The sequence below is a fragment of the Xenopus tropicalis genome, chromosome 2, assembly GCF_000004195.4.
Source record: "Xenopus tropicalis strain Nigerian chromosome 2, UCB_Xtro_10.0, whole genome shotgun sequence".
Taxonomy (NCBI): Eukaryota; Metazoa; Chordata; class Amphibia; order Anura; family Pipidae; genus Xenopus; species Xenopus tropicalis.
In genome coordinates this window covers 33439056-33457689 of record NC_030678.2, presented here as the reverse complement: position 1 = coordinate 33457689, position 18634 = coordinate 33439056, and the positions used below count along the sequence as shown (strand labels likewise).

Below are 18634 nucleotides of genomic sequence, written 5' to 3'. Positions count from 1 at the left end.
GAAATAGAAGAAATGTTTTGCAGCTGGATTTCAGCTTATAAAAATCGTATTTATTCATACTTTTTGAAGGAATGGATTACAGCGATATATTAGAGGTTTCTGTGTTGTGTGGGGGCCTTTAAAATGTTTTGGTCTTGAAGCCACAGTTTCCCTTTATTCTCAAAAGAAGAAAACATGTTAGCTGCTTCTATTGCTGCCTAGAAAGGATAATATCACTGAAATAAAGGACCTGATTGTCTATCTCTGTCGTTGCTTCTGATGTCCCTATGGGCAGCTTCAGTATATGTCAGTGCCGGGATGGTGCTGCTTTTCTGACACATTGCCCAAACCTCTTTTGGTGACAAAGTTCTATCCCAAACCGTCACGTTACCCAGTGTGGCGTGACGTACATGTTCCGGATAAATCAAATAGGAACTGGATGTCACTATGCTAGAAACAATTAAGATGATGCCTGCGGAAGACATTTCCAGCGGCTTGCCTTAGGGTCCTTGAACTCTCTGAATAACGATGAGACATTTAAACTTTATTTTTACAAACTAGATGATTTTAACAGCAAAACTAAGCTAAATGGATGTATTTGATCAAAATTGTCACCCTTCCACCCCCAAACGCCGCCATGAAAATCATTTATGCAAATTCCATCAATAAATCCGCCAATGCTCCAAGGCACGGATCTTACATTAACATGTACTTATGATTATGACTAAAACCCTTCAACAAATCTGGCAATTATTGCTGGCACTGTTTTAAAAGTAACCTCTCATAAAACAAGGGCAAAGATTGGCGGCTAACAGGTTTTTGTTTTTTTTTTTTGCCTGAATTCATTATCTCAAATAGCTACAAAACACAGTTTTATGAAGCTTAAGGGAAAAAAGAAATCAGATTCTTGATCACTACAAATCTATTATGGTTTACATGTACTCAGGAAATTACGTTGAGCAAAAGAGTAATTACATTAATTGCCCAGAGGTGCAAGATTTCCTACCGCTACCGGTTAACTCTTTCATTGCCTCATAATACAATGGTGTTCCTGACATTGACAAATATTTCTATTAGCAATTCTAGAGGGCAATTTTAGGAGGGGATTATTAAAATTCACACCAACTGAGCATCAGTTTGGCAGGCTGAAGGGTGTATGAGGGTGTTTGGAAGACCTGGGGGCAGATTTATCAAAATGTCAACTTAATACAAAAAAAAAGTCAGTTATTCCTCTGGGATTTTTAGAAGTGGGTGAAACTCACTATTTGATATCTAGTATAAATAAATCTAAAGCAACTGGACTTGTTAGGTAATCATTAAAGACGTTTCACTACTCATCCGAGCAGCTTCTTCAGTTCAACTGACTGGTATGGGAAGTCCTCAGCATATATACTCTTCCACTAATCCAATCACAATGGCACTTTGTAATTCTTCAGAGAGGTGACATCTGAAACTCACAGAGGTGTGAATGCTGTGTGGTTACTTTGAAAGGATTACCAAAGTATCATGCAACTCTTCGAAAGTCTTCTGATCGGAAAACTCCCCTCTATGAGTTTCACATGTCACCTCTCCGAAGAGTTACAATTCATGGGCATGGCCTAATGTCTGTCTGTGCAAAGATATAACATAAATGTCAGCGTAGGAATTATAGGAATTTCTCTATATTTTATTACACATAATGGGGCATTAGTTTTAGCCCAGGACACAAATGCTAAAGTGCTTAGTAGCACAAGTGCGTTCCCCTAAGGGCTTACTTAGGAGAAACCGGGTGGACAATGTACTCTGCTCCTCACGCTGAATTTTGGCTGAGCCACTTTATGATTCCTTTAGTAACACTGACTAAGAGAAATATATTTTGGGAACTTTTTAAAAAAATACATGGAAAATATACATTATTTTAAAATGTTTATCACTAAGTTTTCCTTTGAGCGGATATTAAAGTACAAGTGTGTATATCTGACAGAATATTTATCGGCATTTATTCCCTATGTAATACAGCTGCAGTCACTCTGACTAAAAGTGAATTTTGTAAGCTCCTGTTTCTCAATGTTGGACAAGGTACTCGGTGCTGGGAGTATTCAGATTTCAGAAAAAGTATTAATTTCAGGTTTAAAGGACATGTAAACCCCAATAATACATTTTTGCCTAATAAAAGAAAACTTAATTCTAAGCAACTTTGCAATATACATTCATTACATATTTGTAATGGTTTTTGAGTTATCTGTATATATAATTGCTATTAAAAGCAGTGTCTGCCTGTCCTTTCTATCTCTAATTACATAGTTACATAGGGTTGAAAAAAGACCATCAAGTTCAACCTTTTCAAGTAAACCCAGCACAGACACTTATACTAACCTATCTGTCCACTCACATACAGACCCATACTGACCTATCTATACACTCACATACAGACCCACACTGACCTATCTATCCACTCACATACAGACCCATACTGACCTATCTATCCACTCACATACAGACCCACACTGACCTATCTATCCACTCACATACAGACCCATACTGACCTATCTATACACTCACATACAGACCCATACTGACCTATCTATCCACTCACATACAGACCCATACTGACCTATCTATCCACTCACATACAGACCCATACTGACCTATCTATCCACTCACATACAGACCCATACTGACCTATCTATCCACTCACATACAGACCCATACTGACCTATCTATACACTCAAATACAGACCCACTTGCTGGAGGAGCCTGGCACTTGCAACATTGTTTAAAAAGTAACAGCCAGGAGTTCAGCAAATGCTGCTTTCAATAGCAATTACATATACAAACTAGAAAAGTAAGTTGAAAAACATGAAGTCACTGAATGGGCTCTGCCACTTTCTCTAACCTTGGGCCACAGTTATATAGTAAAAACCACTGTGCAAAATTTGGGGATTGGCTGTTGGTGGCTCCCCCCACTTGTTCTAACCCTGAATATGTAGTCATTCAGTGACTGACTGTGCAAAGTTTGGGAACCCAGACATAAATAGTGTGAGAAAAGCAGCATTTTAAATTTAAACAAAAAATATTCAATAGGTGAAGTCTGATTGGCTGTTGGTGGCTCCTCCCACTTTTTAAAACCAAAAAATGCAGTCCCCTAGTGGCCCTGGTGTTAATACTGTGAGAATGGCAGCAAGTTGAATTTCCCCATTGAAAGTCAATAGGTAAACTCTGATTGGCTGTTGGTGGCTCCACCCACTTTTTCTAACCTTTAACCGCAGTTACCTGGTGCCTAACCCTGCAAAGTTTGGGGACCCCGGTGTTATTACTGTGAGAATGGCAGCAGGTTGGATTTCTGCCAAGTCAATAGGTAAAATCTGATTGGCTGTTCACAGCTCCGCCCACTTTTGGGCATCCAGCAATCATCATATTTTCATTCAGGCTGACCCCATGACTATGTGATTCAAGTTTGGGGAGTGTCGCCTCAAAGCTGTAAGATTGGCAGCAGTTTCAATTTCCCCATTAAAGTCAATGATTAAAATTTGATTGGCTGTTGTTGGCCCCTCCCACTTTGGGGTCATCCAACAAATGTTGCTGCTTCATTCGGGGTTACCCCATGATTATGTTATTCAAGTTTGGGGGCTGTAGCTTCAAAGCTGTAAGAGTGGCAGCAGTTTGAAATCTTCCCTGTCAAAGTCAATGGGAAAATTGGGGGGTTCGGAGCGGTGCCACAAAAAGACGGGGGGCGGGATCCCTTAGAAAAGCACAAGCAACCTGCTCCGCTATAGGGCGAAGAAGTGTGGAGAGTTTGGGTGTTGTACCCCTAAAACTGTAGGAGGAGTAGCGTTTAGAAAATGGGGGGCGCTAAGAATATATAGGAGAGACTGGCCAAAGCCTGAGAAAGAGAAATACACACCACCGATTAACCATAACAAATAAAGAACTGGACACACCAGTAGGGAACCATTTCAACATCTCACCATAAACGATTTAAGAATCTTGGTCCTTAAGGGAAACTTCAGAACAGAGAATGAAAGGAAGGTTTGGGAGTATAAATTAATGAAAACTTTCAACTCTCTGGAGAAGGGACTGAACCTGGGCCTTGGATTTATGGCAAAGCCAATAAAGGTATCACCTTTATACCACTTTTGTTATTTTTTATTTCAAAAGGGTTACCCTGTAAACATTTTTTGACTGGCTAACACGGTACATCACCTTTTCCTGCATCTTGCAAACACTACTAATCTTTGTGGCATAGCAAGTTCTTAGTTGATTTATTGTAGAGGATTTAATAAGAAAGTCAGGGACTCTAGTGCAATACTGTAGTAGGTAGAACGGTAGTTTTTAAGGGAATCTGGCATGGGAAAACACACAGATTTCAATGCCGGATTCTGCAGGAGAAGCTCTATTAACTGATGCTTTTTGAAACGCATATTAAGCATGTTGAACTGGCCAGTGGGTTAGTGTGTAACCAGATAAACACTTCTGTGGACTTTGCCAGTTGTTATTCATAAAGCATGGCCATCAAACTGGGGAGAGAGGAGAGATATTAGGATCCATATTTTCTTTTCTGAAGCCAGAACTTAGAAGCAGATTCAAAAAGCAATGCAGCCTAGTTCTACTCTTTGTAATGGCTGCTACATTGCTATTTGATACAAGTCTCTCTAGTTAGAAAGTATTTGCTGCCCCTTACCCTGACCCTTTGTCTCCACTGTACTTTGAGGACAATGTTTCTGGCTGTTGGGTTTGACATCTAGAAACAGACATTACTTTTCATGGATTGTTACTAATGCACTTTAAAACACATTGTAGTGGGCACCCAGCAAGCTACAGTACAGGAGTATAAATCTCTGTTCAATAGATGCAATTAGAGACTAAGCTCTCCCCTGGCTTCCCCTACCTTATCACCACTTCCCCTACCATCCAGGATAAAATTCAAACTCATGAATCTTACATTCAAAGCAGTTCATAACTCTGCCCTACCCTACATCTCTGAACTTATCTCTAGAGACCAAGCGACCGCTTGTTATGCTCCTCTACTGACCTACTCAGTGCCGGACTGGCCCACCAGGATACCAGGAATCTCCCGGTGGGCCCAGGTGTCAGTGGGCCCTTCTTCCCTTTACCAAATGGCCTGCTATATGGTCATTACCTATTTCTAAATGGAAATGAAGAGGAGAAATAGATGGAAGAATAGATGCTAGCATGTACAGTAAATAAAAGAGACTAGGAGAATAAAGAGGTTGGGTGAGGAAAGGAGGAAAAATAGTTTGGAGAGGGGGCCTATGGTATAAGGTCCCAGTCCAACACTGCTAAGGTGCAAGGAGAGTAAAATCCTTCCCTGACTGACACTTACTGGCACACTAAGGGGAACCTTTCCTGCACTTTTTCCAACCATGCGTCCCAGGGGGTCTCTCCCTGCTGCCAGATCTGTGCCTGCTCTCTCCTTGCCTTCCTCTTTCCCATCTCCCCTTGCAAAGTCACATGGTATCAGCCTTACTGTTTCCAGATTGTCTAAGGTTGCCCATCTGCAGGCTGGAGGTGACATTTGCACAGTCCTCATTTGCCTGCCTGTTACAGTATTATACATATGTACCTCTAGGCTACTCCACTAATCCAATACACAGTTTTACAATTTTACCTTCAATGTTGCAGATAATGTATATATATTAAGATAATAGCCATATTTATAGTTTTATACAATTTTCCAACCCTTACTTGGCTCTCCATGGCTTCAATGACATTTTAGAGTTTAGGCCATACTCCCATGCTTGCTTTGTGCAACACCCCAAAAGCACTTTATAGGGGGATAAGAAAGGCTGAGGCAAGCCTGACAATAATGAATGTTTTGGCAAGACTGAAACTGCATCCTAAGCCAGTGGGGAAATCACAGTAAGTTAAGACAAGTATACATTGGCTATCATTAATTAATGCAATGGGAAAATCAGAAGTGGTTTTCAAAGTCAATGTTTCAACGAAACATAACTGTATTTACCATTTAGCCTACATTATGTACATGAGCCTGCTATATATCCTGATAAAGCTGGAAATTTCCTGTCTATGAATTAGACATTAAGGTTCATGTACTTTCAATTAAATGAGGGTATCTGTTAGCCCAAAAGAAATGAAATCTCTTGACCCATCACTGAATCCGAGCTTTTACATTAATAGTACCTTTGAGAAATCTGCTTTATCTTTTCTAGGTGGCACTGTGGACAAGGATAACCCTTAAAGTTCTTTCTGAATCAGCAGCTGAAATCAGGAAATATCGAAGAGTTAATGATCCAAAACACACAGAAATAATTAAAATGGCCCTCGAAAGCTTTCTGAACATCGCCAATGGAGCAGACCAGGCAGTTTGTGGTAACCTCAATTTCTCTCTCTCTCACTTTTAAAGTCTGCTCAGAATAACTGAGCAACCAACGGATTTCACTAGTGGGAGCCTCTTCAGCATATTCTATCTGAGCTTTTAACATTTTCAGACACATTAAGGAGAAAAAAAACATGTAATGGAACTAAAAGCTGCTGAACACAACATAAATGAAGAAAATAGAGAAAAGAACATGAGAGGTGAATACTCCGTATGTACTGTAACTGAAAAGAAAATCAATTTAATCATAAGGCATACATGGACAGGAAAGGCCTTGTTACTGTAAGGGCAGTTTGGTTATTTATTTACTTTTAATAACATAGCACCACCATTTTTCATGTTTTACAGGGACGAGACCCTGCCCCAGTGACAGTTTTAGTTCCCTCTCATATTGGCACAACCTACGCTAGGGAGGCCAATTAACCTTCCATTATGTTTTGGAATGTTTGTAGTACCCAGCAGGAACCAGCAGACACATGGAGAACCTTTGTTGGACTGGGATGCTAGGGGCCCACCAGAAAATACCAAAGGCCCACTCTTCACACTATCCCCTTCTCACCCAACTTCATTACTCTCCTGGTGCCTTTTGTTTACATACTATAATCTATTTCACATCTATTTTACCTCCTACAGTAATAGGGGCTCACCAAGACGTAAGCCACTGACACTTGGGTCCACCGGGGGCCACTTGTGGGCCAGTCTGACACTGTGGAGAACATGCAAACTCCTTACAGTGCCCAGGTCAGAACTCCAGACCTCAGTACTGACTCCACTGCTAACATACTGCCTTGCTGGTGAAGATAGACTTTGCCAGTCTAATTTATTATATAACCACATGCTATTTGATAGGTTACCATTTTTCCTTGGATACTGATAACCTTTGCCTGATGCAGTGCAATTTGTTTTCTTCCTCCCAGAATCCCTTAGTTTGGGAACATTTAAAACAGAAGTATCAGCATGGGTATAACATTGTCTCATTACCTGCTGGCAACTGGACATTGGGCAGCATTAGAACACAACAATCACTGCGTGAAGTAATTACTATATATTCATAGTATTTACATTACAAACAGCAAATGTTTATTTCTTCTACCATTGTTGACCTACAGGAGGTTTCCAGCAGGTGAAGGCTAATGGCGCAGTTGAGTGACAGTTGGCTGAAGTGAAATTTCTTTTTCTAATAGAAAAAATAGATGGAAAACTAAAAATATGGCACAAGTGAAACACGTAGGGGCAGATTTTTCAAAATGTGAGTTTAGAGCTAAATACATAAAAACTCACCCACGTTCTATTCATTCCTATGGGATTTTTAGAAGTGTATTTATCAATGCTTTGACAAATACCCTTTTAAATATCCCATAGGAATGAATAGAACATTGGTGAGTTTTTATGTATTTAGCTCTAAACTCACATTTTGATAAATCTGCCCCTTAGCATCTGTTCTCTATTTAATGACGCAATCACTAACATTTATATTTTTGATCCTATTTGTATTTAACAGTTCTAATACTTTATTTTACTCCCTGCCACTAGTGATACAGACATGGACTCTTTTACGTGATATAGGGTTTTCTGGATATGTGATCTTTTTGTAACCATAACTTTAGGGGTTAGTATATACCCTTTTCAACATGAGTGCATTACTTGAGCAAAATAAACTTTACTTACACTATATAAATTATTTATTTATGTTTCCCTTCAGTCTTGGAATTTGCAATGCCAGCAGGCAGGTGCCATTTTGTAAACCCTGTTATTAGGGCAGGTTTTGTATCACCCCAAAACCTTATGCATATGATATCTAGGTGATATGCAGGAAGTGCTGAATGGAAAGTTAAAGTAACTGTTATTAAAAATTGGAGCTGTCAATCATATATCGCCTGCCCCGCCGCAATATATGATTGACAGCTCAGATATTTAAATGCATTTATAACAGGAATGGATGATTTCATGAATAAAAGAATTTGGGTTTCATGTTTAATTTTTAAAAGACTTTTATTATACTGCCTTTTATGTGTGGGCGGCAGGTTTGGATTAATCATGAAAACGCTATGGTGTTTATTATTTATTCAGCTAAACAGGGCAAATTGGGAAATTAAAGTTACTCCACGGTTGCCCTACTTAGTTCAAGAAATTACAAAAACCATAGATTTTTTTTGTGATTAAAACAAAAAGTATGTTCAGCATGAGTCCTATTTAATTAACTTGTGTTAAAGGGGGGGTGTACTGCCCCTTTAAGGACTAAAACAATTGCATAGAATCATTTTATCATTAGCATTGATTTATGTTAGTTTAGTTATCATCAATAATGAGCTACTGTCTTATTATTACAGTGTAACGGGAGCTACAATTTATCTTAATCCATGTGGTGTGGATGCCATATGAATGTCTTTTGGAGGATTCCAGAACACGTTCCATCATATGAACATAATGATAGCGGAAAGCATTATTGTAGCTGCTTTTCTAGTCTTCCATATTATTCACCTCTATGTAGTAACTGCTATGGTACTGCCATGCCCATGGATTACAATATATGGTCAGTAATCAATTATGTCCGTAGGGGTCAGTCCTTCGTCCTTTGCTTTTTAACTTGTTTATTAATGACCTGGAGGTGGGCATAGAGAGTACTGTTTCTATTTTTGCTGATGACACTAAATTGTGCAGAACTATAAGTTCCATGCAGGATGCTGCTGCTTTGCAGAGCGATTTGACAAAATTGGAAAACTGGGCAGCAAATTGCAAAATGAGGTTTAATGTTGATAAGTGCAAAGTTATGTACTTTGGTAGAAATAATATTAACAAGAGCTATCTACTGAATGGTAGTGTGTTGGGGGGGATCGTTAATGGAGAAGGATCTGGGGGTTTTGTAGATAACAATTTGTCTAATTCCAGGCAGTGTCATTCTGTGGCTACTAAAGCAAATAAAGTGCTGTCTTGTATAAAAAGGGCATTGACTCAAGGGATGAGAACATAATTTTGCCCCTTTATAGGTCCCTGGTAAGGCCTCACCTTGAGTATGCAGTGCAGTTTTGGGCTCCAGTCCTTAAGAAGGATATTAATGAGCTGGAGAGAGTGCAGAGACGTGCAACTAAACTGGTGGATGGAAGATTTAAGCTATGAGGTGAGACTGTCAGGGTTGGGGTTGTTTTGTCTGGAAAAGAGGCGCTTGCGAGGGGACATGATTACTCTGTACAAGTACATTAGCAGATAGGGGGTGTTCTTTTTCTCATAAAAACGACAAGCGCACCAGAGGTCACCCCTTTAGATTAGAGAAACGGAACTTTAATTTGAAGCAGCGTAGGTGTTTTTATCACAGTGAGGGCAGTGAGGTTGGGGAATGCCCTTCCTAGTGATGTTGTGATAACAGATTCTGTTAATGCCTATAAGAGGGGATTGGATGAGTTCTTGAATAAGCAAAGTATCCAAGGCTATTGTGATACTAAAATCTACAGTTAGTATTGATGTTGGTATATATAGTTTATGTATGTGGGTGTATAGATTGGTAAGTATAGGTTGTGTGTGCTAGGTTTACTTGGAAGGGTTGAACTTGGTGGACTCTTTTTTCAACCCTATGTAACTATGTAACTATGTCCTGTGAATGTGGTCACTGTCATCCAAAAAGACCATTTAAAATAAGGATTCAGATTCAAGCAGCTAGCTAAGTTCCAGATAGTTTTACTAGCAATCACTAAAATTACTATTTGAATATTCCAAAGTCAATAGAGAAATATTAAATAGACAAGTAGCATTACCCAAGCAAATGAGCCTGGTCTCCTAGGGAAACTGCCATATATACTAGGATCTGGCTGCCCGGTAGAACGTATCCATTTCTTTGGGCCTATGGCCTATATGTACAGATAGCACTGTGAGAGGGATCATGACAAAAAAAAATGAGAACATTCGGGTGTATAATATAGTTGCAGAGGAGGCTGCCTCAGCTCAGTGCAGTCCATAAATTCTGCAAAGGAAGATGCACTAAGCCCTGCATTATTAGTTTTTCTTTTGCGTCCATCCAAATCAATCCTGCATTTGTCCTGCATTCTCTGCAAGAGCTGCTTTCCAACTTAGACATTTCCTTATTTGTAGCATGAGAACCTGGCAATACAGAGTCATTGAAGCAATAATCATCCTCTACCTCTAAAGGAAAACAACCCTCTCTTCTTATTTCTGCCTCATCAAACAGCGGCCAATCATGGTCTTAGCGCTTTTCTCTTATAATGTTGCTAGTAGGACAGCACAAGTATCCATAATCTGCCACAATCCTCCCACCGCCCCGCATCTCTTATCTCAGGGCACTGGAGCGTTAACGCACTACAAACAAGTTTCGCTAAATGATCAACTCCGACTTCCACCAGAGGAAAATATTCTTTGTGAGTTATTTTGCCTGTAACCTGAAGCTGGCACAGGAGGAGCATTAATATCCCTGAGCTGCTGTGATTTTATCCCAGTGAGAAATGAAAGACCTGAAATTCCCCAGCAGGTTAAGCCACTGATGAATTATTATAGGCTATTCCTTCCCAGCTAAGATAACAAGCGGCATGTCTGAATGCAATGCAGAGTCCTGTGTGCAGAGATATGCCTGGAAAGCCATATGCTTGTGTGCGTCTGAATACGGATGCGTAATTATGTTGTATGCCGGAGTACAGCAAAAGGATTTATTTAGAGCCTGCATATAAAATATGTATTGCGTATGAGTAATGTAGCAGCGGGTGTGCTATGTGGATGTGGCAAATATGCAAGGGGATATATTATTCATTTTGGAAAGGAACAATACAGCCGAGTGTGCAGGGATGCTTGGCGGGAATGGAAGAGAGGGAATTTGGGCCTTAACTATGGAAAAGCCCCAGAGAAAAGAGCTTGTATATAATGTAAATGTATGATATCTATTATCTATAATGGGTGGGATTCGGGGGTTTTTAGTAATACGGAGCATTTAAGAAACACTTAACAAAACTGAGGATAGATTTGCCATCCACGTGGATTTATGCTGGCTCAGTTACTCAAATAAAAGGTCCTGCACATAGAATTGCTGCAGGTTTCTGTTCTTGAAAACAAAGACCTGCATTTGCCCCATGAATCCAGGGCTTCAGGTGTTTAGCAGCACTGTATTCATGAGGGTTGAGTGGGAGGGGCATGTGGGCATCTTTTCTTTCTTCCCATCCCTATCCCTTAACTTGCATGTCATTCAGACTACTTAAGTTAGGCAGTGCTGTGGGTCTCTGGCTACAATGGAGCCCTGCACATAGGAGAGGCCCTAAGGACAGGGTTGCCTTGCATTCCCTGGCACTGTGTTCTGCACCTAGAAGCAGATTTACAACCTGCCACTAGGTGCAAAGAGCAGCCAAACCCCTGATGTAAGTACTAGGTGCAGAGGTGCTTCTGTGCCCCTTAATACTTCTGTGCTTGCACTTGGGGTCAAAGTAAGAGATGAAGAATTGCTTGTGCATAAACAGGACATTATGGGAAATGGCAATGTTGTATTTTGGAGCTTTCTGGGTAACAGATCCCATCCCTGTACAAATAACACTTATAGACAAGGGTTTTCAGCCTGCTGCCATCTAATTGTTGCCGGGTGGAAGTGCCATTATCCCACCAATAGCCTTCCTTTTGTTGGGGGCCTTGGAGCATCTGCATTGGCCTATGCCCCACCCCCTATCTGTAGCCACTTTTGTGTGTGTTTTGGGATAAAAGGTCTTCATAGGGATGCTATAAGATAAAGAAGAGAGAGAAAGAGCTGTGAGGGTTTCAGAATAAGAAATAAGGCTTTACCCTGATAATATTGCTGAATGCGCAGTTAGTGCCTCTCTGCTTTGGTGACTCAGATAAGATAAATATTAAAAGAAAGGAATGAGGATCATGTCAGGGGAACCTCAAAGTTGCATCACTCATAATGTGCAGTCACACTCGGCAATTTAGGAATCAAAGGCATCATCTTCAAAGGAGACAAAATGTCATTTTAGTGGAAAACAACCCAAGTGATTTTTATCAGTGCAGCAGCGGCGGCATTAGAAGCAAAGCAAAAATTGTAAGACGGCAATGAACTGAGGGCGTTGTGCACAGATATGGGGGAATCATGGCAATTCAAACAATTGTCCTACTGCCAAGGCATTAACCTTTTAACTGCCAGGCTGTTTGTTGCCTAGTAATGTGTATTTTTTTTCCTTCACTTGAATGGAGTCCAGAAACTCAATCAAAGATATCCTATACCCTAATAATAAGCGTTGATTTGTCTGCTCCCAGACAGAACATGTTACATTTACAACCTTCCCTCTCAAATGAGCCCTTGCAAAGGTGGAACAAAATGTGGCTGAACTTTAACTGTTAGCTAGCTTGCCGCGTTTCGCACAATGATGGGCACCAGTGGTTACTGAACCAAATAACAATTTATAACTTCTTCCAGTAGAAGCAGATACTTTTCTGTATATTCAGGGGCACAGTGGCACACCCTGAAATAACAGGGGACTGCCTGAGAAACTTTCAGCTGCACTTTACTTCTTTGTCTTTTTCTGCAATATAATCCTCTCTATCTAAAAACAGTTTGATGTATATCCACATTTATGTCAAACATGATCCTGGACTGCTGCAGGTGTAAGGGACAATATCCTAAACATGGGTTTTATCTGTCCCTTAATACAATGGATTATGTTGTGCATAGATACTGTACTAACGGCATTAGCGTATGATGCACGTGCCCTAATTTTGTGTGCAAATTGCCACAGGCGTCTGCAATCCGAAATGGCTTAGTCAGCACTGTATTGGTAATGCGGGGCACATAGGCATTCCCTCAACCACCCCCTACCCATCCCCTAACTTTCATGCAGTGCTATAAACTGCCATACAGCAGACCCCAATAGGGGGCTAGGTTACAAGGGGACCTAGATCATGGTGTCCAGCCCACAAAGACCCAGGGGGTAGCATGCTACCCACTGCTCCTGCACTGGGGACTGGGCAGAAGATTTTGACAGCTATTTAAATCTCCCGCCCCTCCATTCCCCAGTGCAGCCAATATTTAAGGGGGTGTGGAAAGTGCCTAGAAAGGAAGGGGCACAGGGGTGCAAGTGTGAGGAGGTAGGGTGCGAGCATGAGAGGGCGAGGGGGTGTAGGAGCACACATATTTAAAATCCGGCCCTGGTGGGGTCTGCTCCATTCTAGAACCCCCTGCCCAACTGTTACAAACTTCATCACCCAATTGCATTTATGCTGCTGAGAGGGCCTGGTGAGCTGCAACAGGGTGCCCAAGATAGCAGCATTGCCAAGGGCACAAGTGCTTGGTAAGTGGGCACTAAGGGGTATGCACTTGCACCCATTAGCGATCTGGCACTTGCACCCTGGGAATGAAAGATTAAATCTTATGTAATTATATATGTAAATATATATCTGTATAGTTATATTATAAATGATTTATTTCATTAACAGTACTGTTTACACTGCATAGAAAGTTACAGTTAACAAAGCAACATATATTTATAGTCTCATGTTCATGAGCTGCACTATTAAGAGATATACATTCGGTATTCCTGGCAAAGCTACTGGTATAGAGGTGCCGAATAATTCAAACCTTCTATCATCTTGGTAATCTGGTAATGGGACTAAGCCCTGCATCTGTCACTGGAAGCAGCATGTCAGTAAAAATAAAAAATCCCATGGTGGCTGTTTACACAATATGCTTTGCCTTGCTGCACTCTTCATGTTTTCATAATCCAATGTGTCAAATCCGGAGCTCTAGCAAATGATGTGAGTGCTAGTAGGTGACAGGGCAGCCCTGTCGTGCACCTCATTTGTCTGTCAGACAACATGAAGGGAGCTGTGGCAAAGGAACTCGCTGCAACGTGCTCATTAAATCCTGTGTATGTGCCGCTCGGACATGTCTGCCGCCGTAACAGTCTGATCGTAAGAGAAACTGGGGCAGAAATCTGCGTGATGAAAAAGAAAGGCAGGTCATCAGGCCAGAAAGTAGGAAAAGGAATGAAAGATAAAGAAGATTAGGGAAAAAGGCCTTTCAGACAAAAGCAAGCAGAAACTGATTCTCGCTCTTCCTGACCTAAAAATATTAATTATTTAGTTCCCAAAGCAAAAACAGAATTTCTGTTCTTATGATAAATTCACACAGGATGGTGCTGTTAAGGCCATGGCCCAAACAAAGACATGAAAATTAATAATTCAAATAAACAGGACAGATTAACTTGATGTCCCTATTGATGTGGTTGTCCAACACGATTGGGCTCATTTGAAAGATCAAGTGCTGTGCACTAGTTTGCCTGCAAAACAGGGCCGCCATCAGGGGGGCACAGGGGGTACTGTTGTGCCGGGCCCGGACGATATCCTCGCTTTAAAGGGGGCCCGGCCGTGACAGGTTTTTTTTTAGCTCGGGCCCCCTTTAAAGAACTCCGGGCCCTGGCTGTCATTGGTGGCCAGTGGGAAATTTGATTGGTTGCGCCCCGTGCGTCCATACGTATGGGGCGCAACCATATGAAAGGTGCAGATCAGCGGAGGGCCGGGCACAGATCGCGAGGACGCAGAAGAGGAAGATGAGCTGGAGGGAGCCGCATGGGAGCTGGAGGGAGTCGCTGGGTGTGGGGGGGGAGCTGGAGGAAGTACCTGTTGGGGGGGTCGAGGAAGTTGCTGGGGGGGCTGGAGGAAGCTGATGTTGTGGGGGGGGCTGGAGGAAGTTGCTGGGGGGGCTGGAGGAAGCTGATGTTGTGGGGGGGCTGGAGGAAGTTGCTAGGGGGGCTGGAGGAAGCTGATGTTGTGGGGGGGGGGCTGGAGGAAGTTGCTGGGGGGGCTGGAGGAAGCCGCTGTTGGGGGGGAGCTGGAGGAAGTAGCTGTTGGGGGGGTCAAGGAAGTTGCTGGGGGGGCTGGAGGAAGCTGATGTTGTGGGGGGGGCTGGAGGAAGTTGCTGGGGGGGCTGGAGGAAGCTGATGTTGGGGGGGCTGGAGGAAGTTGCTGGGGGGGGCTGGAGGAAGCTGATGTTGTGTGGGGGGGGCTGGAGGAAGTTGCTGGGGGGGGCTGGAGGAAGCTGATGTTGTGGGGGGGGCTGGAGGAAGTTGCTGGGGGGGCTGGAGGGAAGCCGCTGTTGGGGGGAGCTGGAGGAAGTAGCTGTTGGGGGGGTCGAGGAAGTTGCTGGGGGGGCTGGAGGAAGCTGATATTGTGGGGGGGGGCTGGAGGAAGCCGCTGTTGGGGGGGGGGAGCTGGAGGAAGTAGCTGTTGGGGGGGGGTCGAGGAAGTTGCTGGGGGGGGCTGGAGGAAGCTGATGTTGTGGGGGGGGCTGGAGGAAGTTGCTGGGGGGGCTGGAGGAAGTAGCTGTTTGGGGGGGCTCGAGGAAGTTGCTGGGGGGGCTGGAGGAAGTAGCTGTTGGGGGGGAGCTGGAGGAAGTAGCTGTTGGGGGGGGCTGGAGGAAGTTGCTGGGGGGGCTAGAGGAAGCCGCTGTTGGGGGGAGCTCGAGGAAGTTGCTGGGGGGGGCTGGAGGCAGTCGCTGGTGGGGAGGGAGCTGAAGGAAGTCGCTGGTGGGGTGGCTGGAGGATGCTGGGGGAGCTGTGCAGATGTTGGGGGGAGCTTGGGCACATATCAAGAGGGGGGAACCGCAGGAAGCCACTGGGGGAGCTGGAGGATGCTGGTGGGAGCAGGGGGGAGCCGGAGGATGCTTGGGCAGGTGGGAGCTGGAGGATGCTGGTGGGAGCAGGGGGGAGCCGGAGGATGCTTGGGCAGGTGGGAGCTGGAGGATGCTGGTGGGAGCAGGGGGGAGCCGGAGGATGCTTGGGCAGGTGGGGAGCTGGAGGATGCTGGTGGGAGCAGGGGGGAGCCGGAGGATGCTTGGGCAGGTGGGAGCTGGAGGATGCTGGTGGGAGCAGGGGGGAGCCGGAGGATGCTTGGGCAGGTGGGAGCTGGAGGATGTTGGTGGGAGCAGGGGGGAGCCGGAGGATGCTTGGGCAGGTGGGAGCAGGGGGGAGCTGGAGGATGCTTGGGCAGGTGGGAGCTGGAGGATGCTGAGGGGGAGGAACAGGAGGACAAGGGAGGGGGGTTAACTGGAGGATGCTGGGGATATGCTGGCTACTAATGTTTTAGGGGGCCCCGGGCTACCACTGTTTTAGGGGGCCCTGGCTACCAATGTCTGTGTGTCCTTTTTACTAATGGGAGGGGCCATTGAGGGGCAGGACGTGGGTGGAGGGGGGCCCAGAAAATTTTCTTGTGATGGGCCCCGTGATTTCTGATGGCAGCCCTGCTGCAAAATTAAGTACAAAGTGAATTATTGGGGCTTCTAGCAACTTGCAGCTCCTTGAGAGAAGTGCCAATGGAACCATCCTGCCTGCTTTGATAAACAGTGTGCAATTGCATACATGGATGCTAGGGGGCGCTAAACCTGCCACCAGCCTAAAAGTGGAGGCAAATTGCAAGATTCTGTGGAAAGAGACACTGCGGAGAAAAAGTTGCAACAAAACACCCATAAACTCCAAGGTTTTTTGCATGGGAAAAAGTAGCAATTGACTTCAGCATGTTTTGCGGATTTTTGCCGTTTGGTGATGGAACTCATTTGCTCATAGGTGGGTCTAACTCCCAGTTCTGAGGCATAGCCACTAGCACTACAGTATTCCATAGGCAACCCACTTCCTATTTAAATACATGGAAAGTAACTGCTGGCAAAGCTGAGTATTTTGAACCCTTAGATAATCCAAAACATATTTCGAGGTTCGGGCCGACACTCTCACAACATATTCGGGTCATGGGCAGGTTAGGGGGAATCTCTTCCGGCCACCCTCCCCACACACTACCTAATTATGCCTCACTTCCGCATCCAGCAGCGTCATTTTATAAACATATGCCTGTCTGCCCCATCCCCTCTGTGACGGCACAGATGGGGTGTGTATATATAGATGTGTATGTGTGGGCCGGGTTGGGTGCGAGTTGGCAGCGTGTGGGTTAGGGTTGGGTGTGGGTAACTGCCCAATCTTGGATAAGTGCAATTTATCTAAGATGGCTGTCTTAATTGGATGCTTTCTCGAAAATGGGTTTCCGGTTAAAGGATCCATTACCTGTATATAAGTAACAGGATTTCTAGCCGGTCATTTTGGAATTTCGTTCACTGTCCAAATAATTATTTAAAAAGTGTGCCAGCCAAAAATTTAAAGCTGAACAAAATCAGTGCAAATAAACCCAAAATATTTCATTTTATGTAAGCTTTCAGTATCGAAGCCATAAAAAACTGATTAAGATTATACAATTAAAAAATAATAGAAGGACAGGATGCCTTTAAAATGAAATATGGGGCTTTGGAAATGGTACAATGCAGCGGCTTGCTTTTCCCAGAATCAACACAACACTCAGCAGTTTTGTATTACAGTTAATAAAACCTAAATTATTTTGGAATATATTTTTCTTTTAATAAATGTAAGACCCTGGCATCACTTGCTATTCTTTTACTCTAACGAAAGTAGATTCTCAGCAAAATGCTCAATTGCCAAGAGACAATGTTTTTTTCTATGTATTAAATTAACACCTTCTTAAATGTTTTATTCTTTTTGCTTTGGTTTCATTGTATTTATGGGGTTTTACAGAGTGTGCCACTCTGGGCTTGTGAGGAAATTACATTGCATTGCCACTTCATGGCATTAGCTAAGATGTTTGGAAATGAGTCATTTCAGACAGGAAACATTATCTTTCCACATCTGGAAACATACGCTATTATCTATCTATCTATCTTTTTATCTAATAGCTATCTAGCAATTTTTTTATATTATCGATATAAGATCATATAGAAATATATTATATCTATCTGGGAGCTAAATTGCACCAGTGAATTTGTCCATAGTCTCCAATCAAATAATTGCTGATTGTTGGTTGCTATGGGCTATCTATCTATCTATCTATCTATCTATCTATCTATCTACAGTATCTATCTATCATCTATCTATCTGTCTATCTACTCTATCTGTGCCTATATACAGATTAATCTCCAGCTAGGGTGAGATTTGGATCGAATGCTAATTTGCTCTGCATAATTCCCTTTGGAAAACTATCCTGAAGACAATTTAGGAAGGGATTTGAGTTTAAAACATATTTGCCCTGGATATTCCTGGAATTATAAAAAAGATGACTAATGTGCAAAATGTTCTGTATATTTGTGTAACTTTGTTATAACACATGGAGGGGGGGGGTCTGTCAATGTACCCTTTGGCTAATCTATTAGTTGTTCTTTGTTTATATAGCTAGCCATTAAAGAGATACATATACGCTTATTGATCCAAAGACATGGAGATAATGCTCCACAAGCTTTCCATCTTCAGCTAAAATATAACATTTCCCATTCAGGGGAAAAAAACAGACAAT

The 18634-nt window shown here is 42.9% G+C and overlaps 1 long non-coding RNA gene across 1 annotated transcript; it reads right to left on the bottom strand.

Moving 5' to 3' along the window:
- Positions 1-13698: 13698 nt before the first annotated feature.
- On the bottom strand, positions 13699-17076 carry LOC116408675. The gene is made up of 2 exons (XR_004221142.1): positions 16987-17076; positions 13699-14226 (listed from the first exon to the last, which is right to left on the bottom strand). It is a non-coding gene; the product is annotated as an uncharacterized LOC116408675 (long non-coding RNA).
- Positions 17077-18634: the final 1558 nt, after the last annotated feature.